The 12,987-nt window shown below is 35.4% G+C and overlaps 1 long non-coding RNA gene across 1 annotated transcript; it reads right to left on the bottom strand.

Annotated features, from left to right (window-relative positions):
- Positions 1 to 9,631: 9,631 nt before the first annotated feature.
- Positions 9,632 to 10,849, bottom strand: LOC148370844 (uncharacterized). Its single transcript, XR_015849612.1, has 4 exons — positions 10,486 to 10,849; positions 10,220 to 10,325; positions 10,059 to 10,138; positions 9,632 to 9,917 (listed from the first exon to the last, which is right to left on the bottom strand). It is a non-coding gene; the product is annotated as an uncharacterized LOC148370844 (long non-coding RNA).
- Between the last annotated feature and the right edge of the window lie 2,138 nt (positions 10,850 to 12,987).

Genomic DNA, 12,987 nt, shown 5'->3' on the forward strand with positions numbered 1-12,987 from the left:
CTTAGCTAAGTAAATACCCAAAAGGAATCAGAATAAAATACGAAGTATTTTAAATACTCAAACTTTTGGTTTGAGACGGAATGGATTGATTGCCTCGGGACGGAAATGTCGACACTAACCCCAAGCGTGGGGACGGTAGAATGGGAAAGAAAAGTAAGGGGGAGGGGTACAGAGACGACCCCCACTTTTCCCATTGTCCTTTTTCAAAAAAAGGACGGGTCCCTCTGTGGTTATATAAAATAAAATAAGGTTTAAGTAAACTGCATGGCTTCATAAAAAAGTGTACACGGTCTAAAATTAAACTAATTTTTTGTGGGCCCACTCTGTCTTGTCAAATGTTTTATGTTTGTTCAATGTGTAAATGTTTGTATTCTTTCCTATATTCTTATTCTTCCTGTCTTATATGTTTGTGCTGGCTTTTAATCGGCCCACGTAACTGAAAAGAAAAAAAATATAGAAAAATACGAAGATTATTGCCGCAAACGAGAGAGCGCGCGCATTTTTAAAAGGAAAAAAAAAAAGGAAGCGAAGTGCACATTGCAACGAGAGAAACGTTTTTTTTAAACAGTAAGACCGTTAAAAAATGTTGGTTTTGGGTGGAACCGAGAGCACATCGCGTTAGGAATCGAAAACGTTCGTTTTTTGGGAAATCGGCGTTTGACGCTAACGGTGTACAACATAACGCCTGCGGGCCTAAGGGGTTCCAAAAAATGTTTTTTTTTTCGGTCCAAATTTTTTTGTTTTTTCAATTGGAAAACGATAAATTTAAGTGTGCTAAGTTTAGAAAACTTATGTTTGAGTTATTTTAGATGCATTAAATGAGTTAATGCCAGAAAACACTTACTAAAGATACAATAACAAAAATAAAGATAGAATATTCCGGTTTTCAGTTCTAAATTAGAAAATTAAGGACTGTAAAGACGGGGGAAAAATCAAATTGAGCCAATTGGAATGGAATAGAGATAAAAGGTGTTTTGTACAAAATTATCAAAATAGAGCGAATAATTATTTTCAATGAATATGGAGGGAAAATTCATTGAGGGGAATAAAAATGATAAAATGACTCGTAGATCAATACACGTCATTTTTACATTTAGGCTGGTAAGCTAAAAGGGGTGTTAGAAGGTGCAGAAGGAAAAAGTGTTATGTAGGGAATGTATTGTTGGCAAAGCATGTAAGGAAGTTGTTAGATGGACAGTGAAAGTTCGAAGTTTTTGAAGAAAGGTTTTAAAGGAAGTAGGCACGAAGATCAGATTGAAGGCTGAATTAGTTCACGAAAGGAAAGAAAAGATGAGGAAAGGAAGAGACACAAGATGTGGACTGATCAGAGCGGAAAAAGAAGAAAGGATAATGCAAGCAAATAAGAGTTGGTAGAAGGAAGTGGAATACAAGTAAGAGAAAGAAGGAATGTAAAAGGGAAAAGTTATTTAAAGAAAAAAAATAATTCGCTGAAAATTGGATATGAAAAACTTGAGACAAAAGTATGAAAAACATCACATTAGTGTTTTTGGAGTTCCTCTAGGGTCTTAAAAAACACTATATAAATGCAAACCATTTATAATAGATTAGAATATACCTTTACCGACATAGTTACAAAATGGGTTAACATATTGTGACTGACAATGAAATTTGGCATAACAATCCATCTTTAGTGTAAGGTAAAGGAACAGAGAAGTAAGGTTATAGTTATAATTGATACAATATTTACACAAAAATAATTGCATGTAAGATGTTACATACAATTGAGGTTTGTGTAATATGCATTTGCTGAATAGACATCGCAGTAGAAGTTGTCAGCATTGTGCAAAACATGTGACAGTATTTTTATAGATAAGCTATACAAATTAACGGAAATTATTTAAAGGATGAAAATCTATTTGAAGGCAAATGAACATAGATATACTATACAAACACTATTTCGTTGCCATAATGGAAAATATTATAGACGATAGAAAAATAGTTGGAACCATCATGAAAACACTACAAAGGACCCAAGGCAAAGTTTGATTTTACAGCAAAAGTGTTGCACTAACAATGTTTTTGTCATGATTACCTAAGTGGAGCCACCTGGGGTAATCATCTGGAGTGCGCCTTCTGATTGGGTTATGTTCGCTATTTAAGCATTCTACACCGAGACATGGGTGTCTGAGGATTACTCCTGTATTCGAAAGACACTCCCGATTACCTGCCTTGTTGTTTACTTGATTCTGCCTGTCTGCCTTCGATCCGACCTGCTTTCGTCCCACGCTACGATCTTCTCTTCAGTCCTGGTAAACTCGACCTGCCTTCGTCCCACGCTACGATTGATCACGTCTCCCGCTAACCCTTACGCTTCCCCAAATAAAGAATTGTACGAACGCTCTGGGGTCTCCTGCTCTGTTCTGGTAATCCTCGTGACAGTTTTGAGTTCTAGAATTTTGGTTCTTGTCTCATTTGGACTCAACAACCCGCTGAGGAGAAAATGGGAGAAAATGGGATCAGCGAAAGGTAGCACAAATAACATGATGAAGATATTCCATGTGATGAACAATGGTAAGTGAAAAACCAATTTTTATGATATTAAAGGAATATGTCATCAATAAAGGTGTTACAGGTGAGAACCAGAAAAGTTTTGTGTTCATATTCGGCCGGTATGAACCATAACTATGACAAGTAGATCTCATCTTGTTGGAGTCCATCACAGCGACCATCGAGCAGCGATTGGAGGACACCCTGAACTGGTTGCAAGCCAATTGCAGGGCACATAAAGATACACAATTCACTAGCTCATTCACACGTAGGGACAATTTGGACCAGCCAGTCCACCTGAAATGCATGTTTTTGAATGAGGTAAGTAATCCGGATAGCCGGACGGAAACAATGAGATCATGCAGGCTCCGCACAAGAGCCAGTGGCTGGCTTGGAACACACACACCTGTTCCCAGGTCCTTAGTAATGCAGTACACGTGCTGGCCACTGCGCCACCGTGCTGCACACACATATATAATATATATATATGAAACAATTTTAATACTGAACTATCAATAATGATAATATGATAGGGATTTTGAATTCCCTGTACTAGCTTGCTAAAAGATTTATAGATCTTGGGAGAGATCTAATAACCCCTGAAATTAAGTGATACAAAGATATCTGCGTATTCATTCAGTTTTGATCATCAAATTATTAATTTATTTTCTGCATTTATTGATGGTAATTGCAAATAACAGGCTTGTCTTTTTTCCACTTTTCTACTTTCTGTACTTCTCTCTTTAACATCTTAGTACAACATAATTCGTGATATCAATCATCAAAGCAAATGAGCCGTAAAAGCAAGCTCTCTTTGATGAATTGAACAAGGAAAAAGGCCGTTTGTCTAATAAAAAGACTGACCTTCACTCGACAAGAATTACCAACAACAATGACGTAATCTCGAAGCGACGAGATCTCGTTAGCTAAGATCGGCGTGCAGGAAAATAAAACTCGTATATAACAAAACCAAATTAACGATTAGGCTTGTAATGTGTTAAATCTTTGTTAAAGAGTAACTAAATGATAATGACAATTTAAAGGGAAAAAAGTTGCGTCCCCAGCATAAATGACGTGGGGAAATGAAAACAATGAGTGTATAATACAAGATAACTATACAGAATAGTTTAAAAAGAAAGAATATTTGAGTAACCGAACTAATCATTTTTTGTTGAATATGCGAATAGCAAAAGGGTAATAACTTTAAGACATGTAGTTTTGCTCCTGATAAAGCAGGGACGAAAAAAGCAATGAAGATGACTGGAAAAACGTCCATAATTTTAGTGTTCATCTTCTCGTTCGTAAATGGACAAATTCAAAAGAGGCGTAATATGTAAAGGTTATTTCCTTAGTTGTTCTCGTATTCAATAATAGATTACTCTCAATAGGTCATTTGAACCATTTCAAATAATCAAAATTTTGAAAGAAGTTTGAAAATGACGACAAATTAACACAAAAAAGAATTGGAGACTAGAAATCATAACGTAGCTGAAGCTATTTCAGTCACTGAATCTATTTTTTTCTTTTAAACAGGAAAAAAAAGAAACAAGTATTAAGTCGGACCAGATCGTTAATTTGTTTAGCTTTAATCACAAGGGATCTCGAAAGGATGCTTAGAACGAAGACTAGTGCGTAGAAACAAAGATTGTTGCGCAAAATAAAAGATAATGAATAAACAAATGGATACACTCAACAAGATAATTCATAAGTGACAAGTATGTATTGCTCTATAGTGAATCAACAAAAGATTGATTATGGTTACAGAGAGAAGAAAATACAATTAGAGAAGTTATGACATTAAGTTCGATTTGGCATTTTTTTGAGAATTTTTTTTTAGATCTTTTGAGATTTTTGATGTTTAGATAGTGTGAGGGTTTGGAATTTTGACAAATTTAGCCCAAAGGAAATTGGGAGGACAATTGATTACACACTGAATTTTTTTAGATTGAGTGTTACGATTGACAAATGATAAACAAAAGTGTAACAAATACTGACTTATGGTTTGGTTAAGTTAAAAGGAAACGGTTTCTATGGAAGAGCATTTTTAGAAGACAATGAGAAACTGATCAATCTTGAAAAGGGTCATAGGAAATAAAAGTAAAGGACTAGTTGATTTCGAGACATATCATGCTAATTTAAAAATAATTGCATGGGTAATAAATGGATAGAAATTGATTAAACTAAGATAATGTCTACTAGTACTTAAATTTAGAGAAAAATTTAAGACATGGAATAATCCGGCCAATTTACTAAAAAAATCCCACTACATAAGCACAATGGAATTAACGAGACTCTTAAGTGCCAGTGAATTCCACAAAAAGACTCTTTCCTTTCTTTTTGAAAGTCCATTTACTCTTCAAAGGACATACCACCCTGTCAAAAAGAAATCATGGACAAAAATCATTTGCTGAAAGAGCCAAAGACATCAGTCATCCATTATCTGCGCCGCTTATCAACAGCGAGGCCAAGGGAGTGAGATGGAGCACATCCCAGCTACGCTCATCAACAACGACATCAAGGGAGTGATGGGGCACATCCCAGCTGCTTTTCAGACAGCTAACAGGAGATTCCTGCAGTCGTTACCAGTGAAATTGACAAAAAAGTCAATAAAGTCATTTTGTGTTTGACATGGACACATTTTTGAAAAACTATTTTTGATGGGCCAAAAGCAACATTCAAATGGTGAATGAAATGTGGAATAAGCAAATCAAAAGACTGAAAGACAACAACATTCAAGAATGCGTCTGCTTGAAGTTATATAGAGTCTTGTTAATACAAAGTGTAAATGTATTTGAGGAAGATTGATAAATTCATCTTGCAAATTTATAAATGTGTCTGATTTCAATCCTATTCATAGATTGTGAACTTAGGTTTTAACTCAGGGGGGAACATTGAGACATTCCGTAAAATATAAGTTAAAACCTAGTTTTTTCCGAAATTGATGAAAAATTGTCTTCTGAATAAGCTCTCCATATAACTGTTTTTTGAGATTCAAATTGCGAAATTTGGACGAATAGAAAAATATTACACAAAAGAAATGTTGTAATATTACAAAATTTACAATGTTTATCAAATTGATTAACAAAAATCAATTTAAATAACCATTCACCATTAGAAAATCGCCCACATTGAGAACATTTTGGGATGGTATTTTTCATTTTTGGCAAAATCATTCACTTTGAGCGTGAATTACCTGCTTTCTTTGCAAAATACTGTTATTTTGAACAAATTTACTTACTGAAAAGATAATACATAGGTTATGATTTTTACAAAAGGCAAAACAAAGGGTGAATCATAACAATAAAAACGTCTTTTCTTGGGTTAAATTGACAATTTAACAATCTATCCTGGTCATCTGCCTCGAGGGGAATGGCCAACAGCAAGATAACACATTGAAAATCAAAAGAAAATGCAAATAAAAAGTGCATACAATTTTTTTCTCGAATGTGATCAATCTACAAAAGAGAACACTCAAACACTCAAATCAGGGTAAATGATTCTGACAGGGATAATGGTTAAACTGATTCAGTGACTGGATTTAGTGAAAAAGCAAAATTTGAAATTTAGAACTAACAATTTAAAAAATAAATTGTTTATCTTCGAGTTAGAATTTTGGGATAGAACGCTCAAATTGGATAGGGCATCTTATAGTGGGGATTTTGATTTTCACTTAAAATAAATATAAAGACAACTTGAGAAAATATACAAATCTACAATTGAATTTTTTTTAATTTGTTTTGAGCCATGAAGTCTCAAGAGGGGGGGAGAAATAGCATAGCACATTCTATTTAATAAAAAAAAAAATTTAATTAAGTCCTGACTATCCTTTTTTCCCCATCTATAGCTTTCCCTGAATATTCAGTTCTATGGTATTGATTTATGCTTCTCTCATCCATACAGAAGGTGACCCCTGCTGATCAGATGATGGAGTTCTGTCAGCCCACAGGGAGCGTCAAACTTAACTTCTTTCCAAGGACAGCGGTCAGGACTCTGGGGAGTGTGCTAGCACTCGCGCCATCAACTGTGTCTCCTACACACGTCCGCCTCGACGCAGGAGGCTGTTGTCATCTCAGGGAAGAAGCTAACTTGCCAGATCCGAAAAGAGGAGCAATCCAATGTGGACAACTGGATGGTGTCATCTCATCTACAAGCAACACATCATCATCACGCCAGGAGGTGTGGGGATCCTTACGGTGCCCATGCCCATGAAAAACAGCATCAAAAGCTGCCAATAGTGCCCTAATCTATTCTTCCGAAAGAATAGGCATTAGATTCTACAATGATACCTAGAGAAATGGTCGTAAAAGTACCAAAATGAGAATCCTAACAACTGAGGGAAGAAACGAGATTAGGTTCAATTTCTTCTATCGTTATGTTGAAAATTTTGGACTTTGCGGACTGCTTTGTTACATTGGTATCAATTCCCATACACCAAATTTAAATGAACTTAGACAACATTGTCTAAAAGGACTTATCCCTAAAGGGAAACCTCTCTATTGCACACGCGAAGATCTGAGCGGGTAAGCTAATCGAGTCCCGTTCACCAAGTCATCCAGGCCCTGTGGAGACCAACGCACAGGCAGGGTTCTTTGTTTTGTGTTTTTAACCATCGCTCATTATTACTATTACTACTACTACGTTTTCTAGCATAAGAAACACTCTCGACCTCATTGAAATGAGGTGGGAGGAGGGGAATTTTTTCCTTTACGAAGGTTTTTCGCCCCTCCACGAAACTAACCTGTTGTATTTCTTAATAATGTGTTAACTTGAAAATCTCTGGTATTATCACTGATGTCCTTCGAAATCCACAACAGGGGGGAAATGTCAAAGCTAATCATATTTAGTTAATTGTGTATTTCTCTGTCTTCTATGTTACAAATAATCCTGATGAGCTTGACTGCTGTTTTGTACCATTTTTGAACCGAAAGATATGACATCGTTTGTTATTACTATGCATGTGCGAACTTTGAACCGTAGACGTATGTGTGACGTCACTGACACTTTTTGCGCATGCGCACGCTTTTTGAACAAAACCGGGTTGCAACGCGGGAAACTTGTGAGACGGTGAGACTTTTTGAATCCGTCTGCCCACTGCCGTGAATAAATTCTAAAACTACATTTGCCTCTCTTACTGATCACTCCAGTTTAACCTATTACGAAAATATTAACCCTAACAATTTTCCAATTTTTCCAGTACAATTAAAAGAAGTAATCTGGTGTGAATCATGTGTTTTGCAAAGCAAATATGTCTGCCATTTACAAATCCCATTTTTTAATATTGCGTGTACATTTATCAGGACATATGATTTTTAGATCTCGAGTAAATCGCAAATATATTTGTTTTTAAAAAAAAATCTCTCCCCACACAGGTGTTGGGTAAACATGACAATAATATGTTGCTTACATCTTAGGGGCCGGTGTTGTGCCCTTTTCCGACTCCTCTGCAGATTCCTCCCCCCCTCGCGTGAACGCGCATTCTGCTATTCTGCTGCGCTTCCAACAAAAGCGATCATATTCTATATAAAACGCTTATTAAAACAATAAAGCGAGCTAATTATAACAATTGGGAGATCCTAGTCTATATAACGCGTTTATTTAAACAATAAAGCGCGATATAACGCGTTTATTTAAACAATAAAGCGCGAAGCGCGATCGTATTCTACAAATTGCGTTTGTTAACGCGGATGCAAAAGTCACCAATGTCAATGTACGCTATGATTTCCGCGATCACAACTAATTGTACACAAATAATATTTATTTGATTTACTATAATATCCGTATGTAATGTCTTTTTTTATTGTAGGTAGTTATTCACTGATCGCTGGTTATTTTGGTAACCAGGCGACCATTGTATTTTCAGAGTATGGATTGTTCGTTTTGTACTTAATTTCGCATGGTCATAATGTATATTCCGCTGTTCTGTCCTTTCCATATGCACCTTATTCCACAGTGTGTCATCTCCGTTTTTCATGACCCAGGGATGATTCCATTTACAATGGGAAAATAAACACATCTTGTAATCGTGACGTATTTAAACTCCTTTGTCTTGTGACTGCCCTGTGTTGCAAAGCACTCCAATGTTCTGTTCTGTTACTAAAATGAAACTGTGAAAATAATATATACTTTTACACAAAACTTTAAAAATATATACCTTGTGAATTCTGTTTTTGAATTCCTGGTGCTAAATGCCATAGTACTTATTTTCATTGCACTATTGTTACAATGCACTGTTCTTTGCAGTATAATCATCACTTAGGTAAGTTTTCTGAGCACTCCGCAAAGGTTTTTCGCCTATTTATTCCGGCTAAAATGTTGTGGTGTGTGTGACATGAGTTCTTGGAGCATACTCGACTGAAGAGCCATGATTAGCAATAAAAAATAAAAACATTAGTCCACTTAATTTGAAAATGTAATTTGATTTACTGCCTTAAAACATGAGTTAACACACCTTGTAATGGCAATTGTTTTCAATATCGTAAGTTATCTAAACTCTAAATTGTGAGTTGAAATAATATTAAAATTTTTGTTTGTTCAACAAGATAAAGCAAGTTTTCTTAAATGAATAATATAACATGAGTTGTATTGACTCAGTATCAAGTTCAAACAACAAATGATCATCAATTGAACAACTTGTTAGACTGAACCTTGTGTGTGAGAACAAAGCTTTTCTTTCAGTTGTGTTTACACATACCTTTTAAGGCAGCAAATGAACTTAAATTCTTAAATTGAAACACATAGATTTTTATTACAGTTTAGTGCACCTAAGCCCCATTTAGAGAGCCTAATGTGTTATTTTTTTATGGAGAGGGTCATGTATATTGAGTAGTGCTTTCTGCTAAGCCAACCGAATTGCATACCTAAGAGTATATTGTATGATAATATTTGATTTGTTTTTAAAAATGTAGGATAAGTTGTAGCCTGTGTTGTATGTGGTGTGCTTGTTTATTTGTGACTTGACTCCTCCCTATTAGCATCATTCCACATTATCACTGTGTAAACTTTTGTGTCCAAAAATAAGACAAATGCAAAAGTATACTTGCTTGTTTTCTTCTGTTCTTTTCAATGTTTCACGAGATTGTAACAAAAATGCAACTTTTTACACATGAACACAAAGAACTTGTCAAGTCAAGTCACATTTATTTATATTGTTCTCAATCACAGAGTGTCTCAAGAAAAGTATGAGGGGGGCATCAGTCAGCTATTGAATAGAACTTGTAAAAAAAAATAACTAAATAATAATAAATAACATAAATATATAAATAAAAGACATGTTTAAGGTTATCCAGCCACTACTGTTTGTCCAGGCCTTCTCGGTCAAAAATACACGCAGGACAGTAAAAATGACTGGTGGCAATGCAAGCCTGAACACAGCTTGTATGGAACCACAAATCGCAGCTTTCACAGGAAATCTGAAAAAAGATATTGACAAAATAAAATGAAGAGTCCAAACTTTGCAAGTACTTTTGATAACTTAGCACATACAACCAATTTCTGTGCCACTGACACTAACATGTGTTTAAAAATTATAAACAGATAATAGCATTTCTCACCCAGTCTGTCTGTGTTTGTTTTCCTGACACTTTCCTGGGGTCGGTCTCGCCACAGATGCGGCACAGGTTAGAAAGGTCCTCTACAAAAATATAATGACAAATTACTCCTAAATGGCTATACATTTGTTTATTATTACTGTTAAGATTAAATGTATAGATACCTGTATTCTCAAGAAGAGCAGCTGCAATCCCCCAGCGCAATTCCCGAACGCATTCTAATGACGCTGGAAATGTAATTCTTTCCTTTGTAAGAAAACATTCAGCAAACTGTAGAAAAGAGTTTAAGAAATCAACATTTATCTTCCAAAGCTGCCTTTATGTTACTATTAGGAATACTATTTGTTTTGGATTAATTGTCACAAGTTCACATCCCATTTTGATCATGTTGACAGAGAACTAAATAATTGCACTATCCACTGGCACTTACCTTTAATACAAAAGGACCACAAGAAGTGGCATCTGTCTGGCATGGGTGTGGGACTGTGTGACATGTCCATCGTGAAATGTTGACCCCCCGAGCTCTTATGAATGCTCTGAGAAATAACAAAGCACTGTTACAATGCATTTTTGATCTTTGTCCTAATGGACAATACTCATTTAGCAGATGCTTTTGTAAAAAGCAACTGACACAATACTTGCATTTCATATAGGATGTTATTGTACTTGTAATCAACAGAACTCAAAACTGTATCTTCTTTCTAAACAAGTGACTGTGAGTTTAACCAACATTTACAACAGACATTAAACAAGTGAATGTATAGATACCTTGTAACATTTTGGCATCTTTTTATTTGGTGCTTGGATTCCCCAAGAGGGTCTAGAAAGAGGGCCCTCTTTTGTGGAGGGATCATTATCTGTTTTTAATTATATGAAATGCATTAGTAGAAATGTATGCAGATATTCAATTCACCCACACATACAGTGAAGAAAGCATCATGCTTTTTGGGGTGTTTTTCTGCACATGGGACAGGACAAGTGCACTGCACTAAAGAGGATGACTGGGGTGGAAAATATAACTTACTGTTATTGGAATGATTTTCGGTGACAGCCTTTATTGATATTCTGTCTGACTGGCACGGGACACACTGTGTCACCTTTAATAAAACACCAACATTTAAAATGTCAAAAGTTCAATAAATTCTCACTTGACAAATGGTTTAAAGAAGTACATTTAGAACACAGATGTAATGTAGGCAACAATTGTCTTCAGGTACTACACTGATAAATAAAAATATGTACAAAAGTTGCAAGGAGTGGACAACATTTGCCAATATTCTCTTATAGCACGGCTAAATTTGAGTTATTATAATAGTTAGTCACCCATGCTTCGATGTCATCAGACATGCCAGGCCAATAGTAGCGCTTAGAAAGTGCATCTTTCGTTTTGCGCTGTCCACAGTGAGCACCAACGCTGCTGTTGTGGAACTCGTTGAAAAGATGATTCGCCTGTTCTGCACCACGGACGACTTTAGTTTTATAGGCAGTAGACAGGTTTTTATTACGTTCATAGTAGAGTTCTCCATCTGCAGAAAATAGTAAAAATAGTACGACTGGAAACCATAAGAGTATTAATTGTGGGGGGTGGTAAAAGTTTAGCCAGAAAAAATGTAATTGGTTGTTTTTAACTCACTTTCAATGCAGAATTCATTTCCCTTCTTGCAGAACAATTCTTTGTCGCCTTGTTTGAATTATTAAATGTAAAATGCATCCATTTAATACGCTTATAGTACGTCTGGAAACCATTAGAGTGTTAATTGTGGGGGATGGTAAAAGTTTAGCCAGAAAAATGTAATTGGTTGTTTTTAACTCACTTTCAATGCAGAATTCATTTCCCTTCTTGCAGAACAATTCTTTGTCGCCTTGTTTGAATTATTAAATGTAAAAGGCATCCATTTAATACGCTTATAGTACGACTGGAAACCATTAGAGTGTTAATTGTGGGGGATGGTCAAAGTTTAGCCAGAAAAATGTAATTGGTTGTTTTTAACTCACTTTCAATGCAGAATCTATTTGCCTTCTTGCGGAAACAAATCTTTGTCGTCTTGTTTGAATTATGTGGATAAACTCCATTGAGTTTATAATCCAAAATCTGCTGGTAAAGTATTGGGTCCATGGTTGATTAGGTAGGGGTCGTGATGAGAATAATATCACAGGTACAACGCTTAACTGGGCCAGGACTACTTTTCGCGGATGAATATATGTCACGCATCACCCCTGTGCGTAAAAGGTGTACTGTATTATAATATTCTTTTGTATGGCATATAATACAAAATCACTATTTTTATCACTTCACTTTTGGAAATGTTATCAGTGGATTTTAAACACCTTATTATAAAACAAGTGGTACATTGAAAAACAAAATAGTTTACGCACATTACTTTATATGGTAAGGGGGTGATGCGTGACATATATTTATCCGCAGAAAGTAGTCCTGGACCAGTTAAGTGTTATACCTGTGATATTATTCTCATCACGACCCACGCCCTACCTATTGCGCCAAACATGTTTTAATTTGTGAAATATTTCAATAGATATGAATACATCTTAAGTTAACTCTGAGGTGAAAAATGTTGAAAGGTAACTAATTTGAAAGTAATTTCAGGCTGATTTGAATAACAGGTCAAATCTGACCTGCTAACACAATTTTTTTTTTAAGTTTTCTAAAAAATTACAAGGATTGGTTCAAAGATTCCAAGTACAATATAACAACTTTATAGTCAATAAATTGTCTATTTAATGCAAACAGCATTAAAACTAGATTTACCCATTTTTAAATGCTTATTTTTTTGTACTTTCTATATTGCTTGTTATGTCCTCATAATAAAACCACGCACATCAAAACTATGGCACTTGGTTACTTTTAAATTTGATGCACAAAAAAATGCAAACGAACAATAGGGCTTGGCCAAAACGGTTGCTTGGAAGAGCA

The sequence above is a fragment of the Urocampus carinirostris genome, chromosome 2 (assembly GCF_059441175.1).
Source record: "Urocampus carinirostris isolate Australia breed hairy pipefish chromosome 2, RoL_Ucar_1.0, whole genome shotgun sequence".
In the NCBI taxonomy this organism is placed as follows: Eukaryota; Metazoa; Chordata; class Actinopteri; order Syngnathiformes; family Syngnathidae; genus Urocampus; species Urocampus carinirostris.